Here is a 15,124-nt window from a genome sequence, read left to right on the forward strand (position 1 = left end):
ATAGCTTTCAGTGAAATGAGTTTCAAAGAAATGAGTTTTCAGTGAAGTGAGCTTTCAGTGAAGTGGTCCTAGTAATTTAATTTTCAGTCAAGTGAGTTTTCAATCACCAGTAGTAGCCCGTTACATCACTCAAAACATGTGTTGTTAGTAATAATGAGAAGACCTGAGTTCCTAACAACAGGCACATTTGTAACAGCAATTCACAAGGAGTACAGGTAGCATTTTTAGCATTTATCACACAGACTTTAGCCTGTTCATTTCATATACAAAATTGCGAGTCAATATTTAATCTGAAACCCCTGAAAATTATATGTAAACTGGATTTAGGTGTACAAATGATGAAGAGAGGAGAAAAAATAATTAGAATACAAGGATTTCAAATATACCTTTCTGATGTTTCCTTCAGTTTCTTATCGTATAAGATAAGACTATGCTGCTTAAGCATTACTGCTTTCACATAAACAGCACCTTCTCTGGATTTGAACTTTAAAGCCACGGCAAGGGCAAGACACATTTGAGACTATGTTCACAATTTGTCACAGGCACAAAAATATATTCTTAGGAAGAGGATGTATATTACATATACTTAGGATATGACATTGTATCACCATTAAAGCTAAAACATTAGCATTTTCTGACATCTGTCCTTTGCAATGTGCAGTCGATGTGCAGATGAATGGGATATTTGTAACAGTTAAGCTACTACTTGCTATCATAACAGTAAACAATATTTGCAAAACAACAGTTGTTTTATTCTCTTTATTTATTTGCATCTTTCTCTATTGGCATTTTGATTGATGTTGATATCTGTTTGCATACTTAAATGGGTTATGTACTTAATTTGACTTAAACAACTTTTTACTCAGAAACACAGTGTGGTCATGGGCATGTATTAATAAAACTGTTAAAAAGGGTTATCTCCTAAATCAATCAGTGTAATATTTAACTTTTGTGAGGTAACTCTTTTCTCCCTGAGACATCCTCAGTAAATTTATGTAACAGTGGCAGAATCTGAAGCACTTATTATTCATGCAGTCAGATTAATTATTCACAAATGCAAGCCCTTAGCAAGTAATATTTCTCAATGCTTGTAACTGTGTTGCTAGAGCATATGCATGGAATCATGTAGGTCCTCATAAAATGTTTACTTGCCCAGCATTTACTGCAGATTGTGGTATTCATGAATGTTAATGAGTTGACACCTGATATGCATGTTCACAATGCTCACAAAGCTCAATATGCACTAAATAAGATAACCATGTTGGTAAGGTACTTGTATCTTAGTAAGGGAGACTTTAGATCCAGAGATTTTAATACTGCTGTTTCACTGCTGGAATTGGAATTGTTTGTGCACTTTCATACAAAGTATTTTTTTTTCTGTAAAGGTTTGTGATTTTATTTACAAAGGAATATTTCTGTTAACATTACTGATGGCTTATAATTCTCAATAGCTATTGTTTGCATTCTGTATTTTGCCCATTGGTGTTGCCATAGCACATATAGCACTTATGTTGCTTTTAAGTAAACTCAAGTAATGTTACCAGCCTTTATAGTTACATTTCTTTGAGAAGTCTGAATGATTGTTATAAAAAGTGTTATATGACTAGCAGCAAAGGCAAGGTTAAACTGTAGAATAAAAAATTTGTTCAGACTGTGATATATGCCTGACATCAACCAAAGGAGATATCAGAAATGTTAAATGTGTAAATGCATTAATTTTCAGAAAATTTAATTTAATTAAGGATGTTATCTATTACAGATTTACAAATATCTTGAAAACCCCACAGAAGAGTTTTATCATTGATATTATTTTGGGGGTGGAATAACCTTTATAGTTGTGTATTGCCTCTGTGTAGTCTTAGAGAAGTATACAGTTCATTTATTTTGGTCATGATGCATGCATATATTTATATATGTTTTGTTACCAGTCACTTTGCTTAATTTCCTTTTTTATTTCTTATTTTTCATTACATACAGGAATATGGCACTCAAAGTATCTGACTCACGTAAACTGCCATTCACAGATGCAGAGACTGAGGTGATTGTTCAAGCCATATGTTGGCACAACTCAGGCCTCTTAGACAGAAGCAGAGCTAAGTCCCCTCATGACCGTATTTAAGAGAAGGCATCAATGATGTCAATGCGGTGTGAGGACAAGGCCGTGATTATGTGAAAATCAGACATCAGACCAGCAACATGATTACCAAAACCAAAACATTGCAGCTGCTATTGCACATAAATGGAAGGAACTCTGTGGGTTACTCCTTGGAAAGGATTAATGACATACTGGATTGGGCACTGCCTATAATGGAGCATATGCTGGGGAAGAGTCAGCATCCATGTGGCTAGAGAACTGCAACATCATCAAGTGTTAGCAAAGTGACTTCCATATTGGCACTACTTCCACGGCATCATCTGTGATTGACATGTTTACACCCAGACATGTTAGTTCACATGGACTTGGGTGTAATCATAATGAGAGCATCTAGCAGACATTGTCACTATTCAGTTAGTACCCTGACATTTAGCCAGGGTCAAGGAACGAGCAGTGCAACTCTTGGCTGAGATAATTCTCATCATTGGGGGTGATGATCGTGAACTGATTACTGTCCATGCATGGCACACACCTGTCCAAGATTTCTGAATGTAGTGCTAGCACAAGTGCTTTGACTGAGTTCATGAAGACTCACAACATTAAAAAATGATATTGCTCATAACACATTATCAGGTCATATAAACATTACTACTGACTGATATAAATCTGTTGTTACTGGCTCTGACAATTGCATACATGCTGAAAAAATTTGTTTCACACTCACATGCACTCCCCCCTACCATGTAATTGATGTTGATTGCACCCAGACCTTTGCAAATTTCTTGTGACTTAGGGCTGCTTATACGTCTAATACACAGAGTAGATAGCTAATGCTTGCTTACTCAAATGGTTGCTTTAATCTGATGATTTGCAGACAAATTGCTTTATATTCCTTTTTTCTGCTCAGTTATAAATGATTATGAACATTCATTATTTCTGTGACTTCAGACCACCACAGTACTGCCCAAATCAGCTTTCCTAGGACCTTGTCTTATACATTTTCCAAGTCTAGGAATGCCATTTCCTCTTCTCTAGCATCTTGTCAGCTATCTGTCTCACTGCAAACATTGGGTAAGTTGGGTCTGTGCTGCTTGCCACCACTACATTTATTGGTGATTTTGAGATGAAAACACAGGGACACAGAGTGAACATGCAAACTTCAAACAGGCTTTGGCCAGAGGTCAGGCTTGAACTTTGTACCTTGTGCATAAGAGGCAAAGATCGTAACCATTATGCTAACTGGTCTCTCACCAGAAAATGACAGTTGCAAAAATAAAATATTTGGTTCTGCCTGCTGGCCATCAGTGACATGTACTGGCGTCCTGGTTTTTCTGAAGAAGTCCACGTGTTATTAAAGTGGAAGAAAGCTAAAAATATCATCCGATAGTGTGGCCGTTTCATTCTTTGCTTTGGTTACTGTTTACAGTTTGCAACTAGTTTTGTTCGGGTTGCCGAAGTTTTTTATCTTGTTTTTTGACTTCCTGGAATAAACATAGAAAGTTATAATAACAGGCTGTGTGTTCGTCTGCATTTTCTGATGAACAAGAAGTCCATCAGAATGTATGCCATTATCTAGTGTCTTCAATTTGTCTGAAACTATGGACTTTATAAGGAGCAGACCCAACATATGAGGCAAAAATCTGGGCATTCTGCTGGGATCTAAACAGCTGAGAGGCATGTGAAGGTGAATTTAAACAGTAAGGACTATGTTACACTATCTTCCTGACAGCACTTGCTAAGTGCTTTGCAGCATTGAAAGCTGGCAAAACACTTAGCTTTTTTTTTTTCTTTTTTACTTTAACTAGTAGTTCATGGAACAGTAAACGTTACACACACTACAAAGAATTATGATCAGATCTCTTTTCCTAATTTATTATTATTATGCTCTTGAGGTGAATTTCTTGCCATCCATGTCTTGAGCATACAATAAGTCAATAAAAATTTGTAACCCGATCATAATCCTCAATGTACCATTACAATATTATACCACATCCTTCTATCTTTCTGTACATCACCAATTTCCATTTTACATGTTAGTAGTTTTCTTTTTTTTTCTCAAAAGTCTTTATTAAATTATCACTTGTGACACAGGCAGATTTACATTCATATGAAAGTAATCAAATGATAACTAACATAACAAACAGTATACTTCACATATATTGCTATATAACATATAACCTAAGCAACATTACATAAATTATTACATTCCTCCTTTTTTATTTTTAAAGAAACATCTTTATTAAACCATCACTTACTAAATTGGCAATCACACATTTATATAAATGAAAACAAACCCCAACACTACCCTTGTTGCAAGCATTTTACATCACAAACCATACTGACACACTCCCAGTTGCACTGTGCCATTGGTTTTCATGGTGCATGTTGGTGGATTTGTAGCTAACAATGATGTGGACGGGGGTGTTTCCTACAGTTAGTTGGACTTGAAGTAACTCTAGGGAGTTGTACTGCTCAAGCAGTCTTGAGGGGTATTTGTCTTTTATAAAGATGGATACACCTCCTCCTTTGGTTCTTTCATGTTCATTTTGTGGCCTGAACATGTGGAAGGCATTATACTCCATCATGGCTGGAGTAGTGTCTGTAGCCCTAAGCCATGTCTCTGTGACCGCACAAACATTGATAGCTTCCCAAGTAAGAAGTGCCTCCATTGAGTGTAGTTTCTGATTTAGACTCCTATCATTAAGCAGCATCACCCTGAGTTTGTCTTTTGAGGATATTTTTACATCAAGAACTTTGTTCTTATGACATTGCCTAAAAATGACACTGTGGTGAGACAAGTACCTTGGCCAGTAACCAAAAAGCAAGAGGTGACAGATGAAGACCATCCCTGGCAAAGCTGTATGGTCTGTTGACCATATCATCCCAGTCCAACAACTACTGGATCCCCCTGGAGTGGCACCAGCAGTTAAGCCAATTGTTGAAGTTGAGCATTCTTTTGCTTGTATTGAGGCATCATGCTGGGTGAAAGTAGAATGCTGCTTAGGGCTATGGACATACCTGTCTGGGGCACATAATCTGAGAGGTCAGTCGTATCTCTCTTCATATAGTCCAGTGAGGTACATCACAAGTCATTTACTTCAACATGGAGTACAATAGAGGTGCAACTGTGGTTGTTGTTGAGAGACTTGAGTACATGGGTGACTTTGTGTATCCTGGCACCTGACAGGCAGCTGACTGTGACTTAGACCTTGTGCAATCTGGTGAGAGGGACTTCTGTGGGTCTAACTATGGATTTGCCTATGACCAAGACATTGGTTTTGAGGTGTTTTGCCTTAAGGGCTTAATGGCTTAGACTCTGATATGGTTGTTTTTATGTGTAGTGGGTACATTTGGGATTGCTATGTGTGCAAAAGGTTTGCATTTGTGAGGTCTGTGCTCTTTTGGTAAGCTTTTAATGAGTACCTCTACATATATGAGTTTATGTGTTGTGCATTTGGTTTGTTGAGGTGTTGAAGTATGTGTGCTGACAACCTGTTTGATATCTAGTTTGTTATTACCAGAGAGAGAGAGCATTTATTCTAGATTCATTGTATACTTGAATCTCTGACATATGGTGTTGGTAAGTTTTAGGAGTAGATGGTTGTCACTATACATGAGGCAATAGAAGCCTAGCTGTGAATAAACACAAGTACCCTTATTAAGCATATTTAGGTGGTCACTGTTAGCAAATCGATTTTGCGAGCAATGACACCTGGGCCTGTCTATGAGGGTTATAAGTGTCACCCCAGAGGCTGTAATAGGCTCCTACTACATGTGAAACAGTGCTCCTCAATGACCTTGTTCAATCACAACCTCAACTATTGGTTGAGTGATTGTACAGTCACCTCTGAGCTGACACCTATGTCTCTTATGGACATGCCAGCTGGTGCTGCTCACAAATATGGTCTTCTAAAAACAACCATCCAATTATGCTTTAACACAAATAGGCTTCTACACACCCTAGTGCTATTAGGCTAGTAGCCTCATATGAACCTATGAAGTTATGTGCCTATGCAGGCCTCATAAACTGTTGAACCTCACATGGCCTACTGATGTCATCTACTATAAGTTCACCTGCACTCCTATATAAATCAGACTTGAGTTGTGGCACTTGCATTAAGGTTTGTGTTCTGTAGTCTGTGTAGTTAGATAGGTAGGGGTTCCATTCTCACTGCAGTCCACAGTGTGTGTGTGTGTGTGTGTGTGTGTGTGTGTGTGTGTGTGTGTGTGTGTGTGTGTGTGTGTGTGTGTGTGTGTGTGTATATGTGTGGATGCCTAGACAGCATAGCAGATGTGTGCATCATACAGTTACTTCTCCACTTCCATGCAATGGCAGTATTTTGATACTTGCTCATGCCTACACACCTATTTCATACAGGCTTCCAAACCTTGTGTGTGTGTGTGTGTGTGTGTGTGTGTGTGTGTGTGTGTGTGTGTGTGTGTGTGTGTGTGTGTGTGTGTGTGTGTGTGTGTGTGTGTGTGTGTGTGTGTGTGTGTGTGTGTGTGTGTGTGTGTGTGTGTGTGTGTGTGTGTGTGTGTGTGTGTATGTGTATGTGTGTGTGTGTATGTGTGTGTGTGTGTGTGTGTGTGTGTGTGTGTGTGTGTGTGTGTGTGTGTGTGTGTGTGTGTGTGTGTGTGTGTGTATGAGAAGTTGCTTGACATTGCAGAGAGCATTTTACAACAGCATGGGGGACACTGCTATCTTGTCCTCAACAGACACTGTTGATGTCATCAGCTGTAAAGTGTTGTCTGACACACACAAAGTCAGACTTGAGCTGGTGCATTTGCATAAAGTCCTGCGTTCTGTAGTCTGTGTACTTAGATAGGTAGGGGATCTATTTTACTGAAGTCAACTTGGGTATGTGGGTGTATGTGTGTCAGTTATTGACTGACATTACAGGGAGTATTTTACACCAGCATATGGGACACTGTTATCTTGTCCTCAATAGACACTGCTGATTTTTTTTTTACTCAGGGACAGAGTGCGCTCAAGTCAGATATGAGCTGTGGTGCATGCATAAAATATTGTATTCTGTAGTCTGTGCACTTAGGTAGGCATTCTATTCTCACTATAATCAACTGCTGTGTGTGTGTGTGTGTGTGTGTGTGTGTGTGTGTGTGTGTGTGTGTGTGTGTGTGTGTGTGTGTGTGTGTGTGTGTGTGTGAGAGAGAGAGAGAGAGAGAGACAGAGAGACCTGTTGCTTGACATTATAGAGAGCATTTTACACCAGCATGTGGAAGTGTTATCTTGTCTTCAACAGACACTGTTGATGTCTTCAGCTATAAAGTGTTGTCTGACACACTCCAACTCAGACTTGAGATGTGGAACTTGCATAAAGTACTGTGTTCTGTACTCTGTGTACCTAGATAGGTAGGTGTTCTATTCTCACTGCAGACAACTGTGGTGTTTTGTGAACTGTTGACATTACAAAGAGAATTATGCAGCAGCAGTTGGGACACTGTCATCTTGTCCTCAACAGACCCTGTTGATATCATCAGCAGCTATGTTACATTTTTTGGATATGCAGTACTCCCTCCATGGCAGAGTTAGTGACTGGCCTGAGGCCAGGCAGGAGTCATTTCATCCTATACAATAAAGTTTACAGTGATATGGCTTTTAATCTTTCCACATACATCATGGCATGGTATGTCATCCCTGTGTTATCTTCCTGAGAACGAACTGTAGTGTATCCAGCTACTACATGTGACTGGTGGGCTACATGTAAAATAAATCATTATACTCTACTAGTGCTGTAATGAGGTGTGATTATAGTGCTGTCATATAAAATGCTAATATGATGGATGGCTTATGTTGTGTACAACATAGGCTTTCAATAGCAGTGGGACAGTTGGTAGTCAAAGTTCTAACTGTTATCTAAATGTGTTCTCAGTGCTTTTTCTGCATAGCAGGAATGTTGTCAATGCTGTGATTAACATGGAACTCCACTTTTCATACAGACAACATTACAAACACACATTCTGTATTTATTTGTACATCATCTGCCTTTGTAACCATTCAGTTGTGTGTTAGCTCCTCCTGTAGTATATTATCACTATTGGTGGACTCGGTGATTGCACACAATATGCAAGAATCAGCAAATTTGCTAAGCCAAAGGCCATATACTTTAGCCTCAACTGTTGAGAAATACAGTTCATGCAGAGAAGGGGCAAGCACAGATCCCTGGGGTTTGCCAATGGTGACAGCTTTACTGGTACAGGTTGCTTCACCAACTGTTACATGACAGTTCTTTACCCATTACCTGATGTAAGGTGTAATCCCCAGCTTGCGGGGTTTCTCAATGATACTTGTGTGTGTGTGATTGTATCAAAACCCTAGGCCAGATCTCAATCAGCAGTATGCACTGTCTTATCTTCCTTTATGCTTGTCACATGGAATTAATGTGCTGTGACAACATCAGAGATCACCAATGGCATGACCCAACCCATACATCTTCCTGATACAGTGGAATGCACAGTTCATCACACCCTCCACATTGCCTATATTCCCATACAAGGGTGTATATCAACATGCACCCACTTGAGTTGGGATGACAGCACCTGATTTATGCATGTATAGAAATATCCTGACTCTCCCGGACTGTGAGGTAGACCAAAATTTCATCATGGACTAGGCCTACATGTACTATGTACTAGTAATATTCCAGGTGTATTCAACAGACCTGTGTGAGTTGTTACTTCTACCTCAGGTCCTTTACATCTGATAGATGTCCTCAAACAGGTCATTGAGGCCATGCATGATGACAACAGTGTCATCTTGTGCAATGTGAACAGATGAAGGCATTTGACAAAAAGTCACAGTGTGGTATCCAGTCAACACTGTCACATGTGGCCATAAACAGCTATATCACCAAAAAGTTAGACCAGTGCATGATATACATGTCATCTCATTATGTTGAAATGTGTGATGTGACATATATCTCAGGTCCAGTGATCAGGTCAATAGATCAGTGGTGTCTGCTAGTCCTTTGCCTAACTTTAATTAAGTGATGGACATCACAGATGACATAAACATGCTGTTTCCAAACAGCTGGCTGAAGGACTGCAGCTTGTGGGCAATCATTGACTCCAACTGTGATATTAGTATAATACACACAGTATCAACACATACCAGATACTGCTGCTACAGCCATGACAACACTTGAATTGGTGAGACACATGGAGAGATGTGTTGCATCAGGAAACAAACACACCACCCAAGTATAATGTGGGCATCACACTCTATAATCAGACCAATAAGTATGTGATCTCTGTCTCTGGGTAGATGGTAAGTGGTACATCCACCAGCATGTGGTCACAGCGCTGACTACTCCCTTGAATGTAAAACAAGTACTGGGTATGTGAAGGACATACGCATCAGAGGGCATACTAACATCATTGTTCCCAGCCTTCATCACACCAATAACTGAATACAATGCACCCTTCTCCATGTACCTCCCTACACATGTTCCAGTGATGGGTAACTGAAGTGTATCATCTTTATCACAGTGTGCTGTCACATAACTTATTGTCCATACCTAGATAACCTTTCTTGGGAATATACATGACTGTCTGATGGTGTGGAACACCAATCAAGTTGTTATATCAGATACATATGTGCTACCAGTTAACCTTATGCACACACCACATACATAGATGCTTGACCGCATTAATAGCATGTATATCATTTGTCACAGTATGAATTGTGTCACAGATACATGCCATGCACACAAGGCAACTTGCCTGTAGTGCCCATACTGTCACATACAGGTATAGCAGTGTCCATCCTAACACCTCCTGCAGATATTACAATAGCAGGGAAAGTTTGTGTGGTTATGCTTATGGAGTGTGGATGTATTATACTAGTTGTTCAGTGTGTGTGTGCAGGCTCATCTCTTATCACTCCACATCACAGATGTTATGTCAGAGGCATGGGATTAGTGGTAGTATTATTCAGATATTATCCATGATTGTGGTTGGTTATTGCAATGTTTGCCATGATCCTTTACCTGTGGCCACCATGCTGGAGACCCCTGCTGGGAGTACATTCATATTCAGGTATATCAGTTTGCACAGTTTCCTAATATACACCCTACCTCAATTGCATGTCAGATCCCTGATAGATGTCTTCTGCATTATTCATGTAAGGATGCTTATCACACACACACACACACACACACACACACACACACACACACACACACACACACACACACACACACATCCTCCCCATTGTTATGTCACCTTATGTGACAGTCACAGACAATACATTTTCCCTGTAGAGTCCGTACTGTACCATATAGATATGTGCTTGGTATTGATGCTGCAATCATGTTCCATTGACATGCCCTCCTCTACTGCACATGCAGGAGTTCCACCTGTACTCTTTCCCTGTATTCTTTCCTGTATCCCTGTTCAAAACACACACTTCCCCTGAGTGGTCATTTTACATGGCAGTCCTGTTACAGATCATTAACACAGCCTTCAGTAAAGAATGCCAGGAGTGGGATATCACAATACTCTGTGCTGTAGGTACACTGTCTTGTACTGAGTTTGGACCATATACTTCACAATCATACCTCTCAACTGTCCAGAATTCCCAGGAAGTCCAGATGTTTTCCTTATTAAATATGTGGCTTTCTGACATTTCACTGGGATTCATAGTTTAGTACTAAGTTAACTGCCCTTGCGAGCCATTTTAAGCCTAGCCAATTATCCCTTGTGAGACTCAAACTCTGCACCTTGTGTTTGTAAGGCAAACACCTTAACCATTAGGCCACCCTCCCTACCCTACCTCTAGACTGGTATGACTCAATATTACAGACATTTGGGTGCATACCTCTCAACTGTCCTGATCTGTGCAGAATGCCCAGTTCTTGTATCATATTTGTGATCTTTTCCTCATAACGTTTTCCTGTCAAACCATTGGCTTGTCATTGCAAAGCACTGTCAGTAACTGATGACTGACATTTGAGTTTCAAACTTCATGCTCTTCAGAAAGTTCATGCTAATGTACAACCTATATATTCTATCAACTTCATAAGTTTGGATGTGGAATATTAACAATCTGTCCATATTTCTAGCCCTTTGCCCCCCCCCCACATTTTTATCACATTGTCCACATTTACCACTCAATGAGGTTGAGAGTATTACATTTTAACACATTCCCATGTGACATCTATTTTAAATATGTCCCTATTAATAGTTATTTGTACTCTCAATAAGTTGGTTTCTGTGCAGATATGTTACACTTACAGAATGACAACTATTTCTACAGCCATACCTCTCAACTGTACATCTTTTTTCAGAATGTCCAGATTTTGCCTCATATTTTTGGTCTATTTATCATGCAATTGTAGTTTTCTAGCAAATCACTGGTAAATTAATGAGGGCTGAAGTCAGACAAATAGTGAAAGACATTTGAGTCACAGACTTCATATACCATTCAGAAAATTAAAGTAAATGCAAATTCTGTCATTTTATCAACTTTCTAAGTTTGTAAGAGCAATATTTGATAAGTGAGTCCCTAGTTTTCATCCTTTATCCCCATATTATTTATGGCTTTTGTCTATATTTCTTGATCTAAGAGTTTGAGAAGTTTGTGTACAGCCCACGGGATCATTGTGGCATTCTGCACAAATCGGCAGAACATATGTGTTCTCCTTTACACAGAATTGATATCTGTGTTCACTTACAAGGTTTCCCATCCAGCAATACTGTTGCAAGCCATGAAACCAAGCTTAGCTACATCATACATAAGCACCATAACAGTAAGATAAACCCCCCAGTTAGGCTGTGCACAAAGCTTACATGAAGTCTACTGAATCAACATGAGTGTTATGATAAATGCACAAAATCAAAAGCAAATGACTCCTTCTTCGAATTATTTCTTAAGTACCCTGATTATACAAGAAGGTAAAAATCCACAAATATGCTCTTCATATAGATTCATTTTTTTGCTTAATGCAGACTGCGATGACTGTGCCCTGGCCCAGCAATCAAGAAGCCTCAATCCTCACCACTAACACCAGGGAAGTTGTCTCCAAGAAGAGGAAAGGATAACTAATACACAGTAAAGTACAATTTCCCTTAAGTGCACACAGAGATCACAGTCAGTCTGGGGCTGGTTGCTCCCTTACTCACCAGGTCCCCAATAAGACTCCCTACTGGCACCGCTATAGGGTCCAGGTCTCAGCCTAACTGGGCAAGCTAAAACCTCCAGTACCCTCTCTGTCCAACCAGTGCTTCGTGTCCATGCCAAGTAGCTGACACAACGCACACACACAGCTTGAGATAAGTATTTATACAACTTCACAGACACTCATGGGAAAGGCTGACACAGACACTCCAACTGTGCACCTTTACCCAGACTATATGGTAGTAATTACTGCCACCATCCAGTTAATATTATCAACTACTAAAAGGCCCTTAAAAGGGTGTCCAATTATTACTGTGCAATATTATTATTCAATGATAGTGTGACTAACAGTCAAGGCTTACTTTAGAGTGGCCTATTACAATAACCTCTATAAATATGCAATGTACTGTAGAGCTTATCTCTACACAAATTAGCCACAGGTAGAAGGTTTTAAAAATATTTAATAATAAATAATTAAAACACAAGACAAAACTATTACACCACAGAGATATCTAAGAATTCAGAGATCACACAGAAACTTAAAATAATACAGTAGGACAGGTCTGATTTAAAAAAAAAGCCTAATTAATCTTTACTAGCTTTAACTATTCCTACAAGAAATCACAGTAGTAAAACTTACATGTGAGCATAAGGAAGAGTGCTAAGAAGTTGGATGTCCAAAGTCAAAATGCTTTTATTCTCTTGTGAGAAATAGTATTTTAAACATTACTAACAAACATGTTTGCTGGGTCCCTCCCAAAATTACATAATTTTAGACACTTAGGTTTTCCCAGGCAAACAAACTGTATTATTTAGCAATCTAACACCTGCACAGAAACTTACAACAATAGAAGACATTTCACATGTATATTCTAACAGAAACCAGAGCAATAAAGCACCTTCCACATCTAAATGTTGGTCATCATAAACGTTAGCCTTAAAACAATGGGCATGAAACCTTCATCCAGCCGCACTGGAGCCGACTTGTAAAGCATTAAAGAGATTCATAAGATTTTTTCAACTTAAAAAGACACATTTGAAATACTTGGCTTGGTTTTCCTTATAGCAGATGGCAATCTTGCAACAATCTTGAAGTTCACATTTTACAGTGGTTTCTTACATTTAAAAACACAAGCCTGTATGTTACATTTATGTATACAGCTGATAGACTTATGTATAAAATTCTATTTGACTAGGCTGACAGCCTTCACCCATCTCTCCCCAATCATCACACCCCCCCCCCCGCCAGGGAACTCAAGCAAGTTTTTCAAGTGCCCCTTGAGAAACATTGCTTGAGAGTGTCAAGTCTGTCTGGGTGTACCTCACCCCATTCCCTTTCTTGAGACCCATCTGCATTGGCATTGCTACTCCCACTGCAGTGCTGCACTGACATTTCATATGCTTGCAACCCCAGACTCCATCTTAGCAACTTGGCATTTTGCTGACTGGCTCTGTTTAACCATGTTAGAGGGTTGTGATCTGTAATCACAGTGAATTTTCTTCTATACAGATAAGGCTGAAATTTTTGTAGTGCCCACACCATGGCTAGACATTCCTTTTCTACCACTGCATAGCATTCCTCCCTGGGCTGGAGCCTATGACTGAGATAAACCACTGGGTGCTCTTCTCCCTCTGAAGAAATCTGGCTAAGTACAGCCCCCACCCCATAGTTTGAAGCATCCACCTGCACAACAAATTATTTGCTATAGTCTGGACTGGCTAACATGGGGGGGGGGGTCCTCCCAAAGCTTCCTTAAGCTTCCGAAATGCCTGTTCACATGCTGAGGTCCACACTACCTTATTTGGCCTGTTCTTCCTTGTCAGGTCTGTGAGGGGAGCAGCTATGGTACTAGAATTGGAGATGAAGTTTCTGTAGTACCCTGCTGTCCCTAAGAATGTCCTCACCTGCTTTTTGGTAACAGGTGCAGACCATGCCTGAATAGCTTCCACTTTGGCAGGTTCTGGCCTTATCTTACCACTCCCCACTCTATGCCCTAGGTAGGAGACCTCTGCCATACCCACCTGACATTTGCTCGGCTTAATGATCAACCCTGCCCCCTGTAGTCTGCCGAGCACCTCCCTGACATGCTGAAGGTGCCCTTGCCAGGAATTGCTGTAGATAGCAATATCATCCATGTAAGCAAAGGCAAACCCTCCTGCTCCTGCTAAGATATGATCTATCACCCTCTGGAAAGTCGCTGGGGCATTCCTCATCACAAAGGGCATCTTTGTGAACTCATACAAGCCAAAAAGAGTCACAAAGGCTTACTTCTCTCTAGCACTGGGAGACAAGGGCACCTGCCAGTAACCCTTTGTAAGATCAATGGCTTTAAGATACTTAGCCCCACCCAGCTGCTCTAGGGCCTCATCTGTCCTAGACATGGGATAAGCATCTGACTCTGTGTGACTATTTAATTTCCTGTAATCCACACAGAACCTGGTGCTGCCATCCTTCTTTGGCACCAACATCACTGGTGAGGCCCAGGGACTGTTGGACTCTTGAATCAACCCTAGTTCCAACATCTCCTGTACCTCTTCCCTCAGAGTTTGTTTGACTGTCTCGGGCACCCTAATTGGGGCCTGCCTGATGGCCTTTGGGGTCCTGTATCCACCTGGTGCTGCAATAGGTGGGTGCTCCCTGGTTTCCCGGTGAACATGCCCCGAAACACCTGCAACACTGCTCGGATTTCTCGAACCTGGGTAGGAGATAGCTGCTGGAACATTGCTACCCCTTCCACCGAGGTGTCAGCACAAGCCTCACTGAGGAGATCAGTCACAAGATCTCTCTCAGACTCCTCCTGAAATCCACTGCAAATGCTCAGCACAAGGGCCTTCCTATCATGGTAAGGTTTCATCATGTTAATATGGAACAATTTGTGCCCTTGACATCTGCC

The sequence above is a fragment of the Protopterus annectens genome, chromosome 12.part0 (genome assembly GCF_019279795.1).
Source record: "Protopterus annectens isolate FY-2018-M chromosome 12.part0, PAN1.0, whole genome shotgun sequence".
NCBI lineage: Eukaryota > Metazoa > Chordata > Ceratodontiformes > Protopteridae > Protopterus > Protopterus annectens.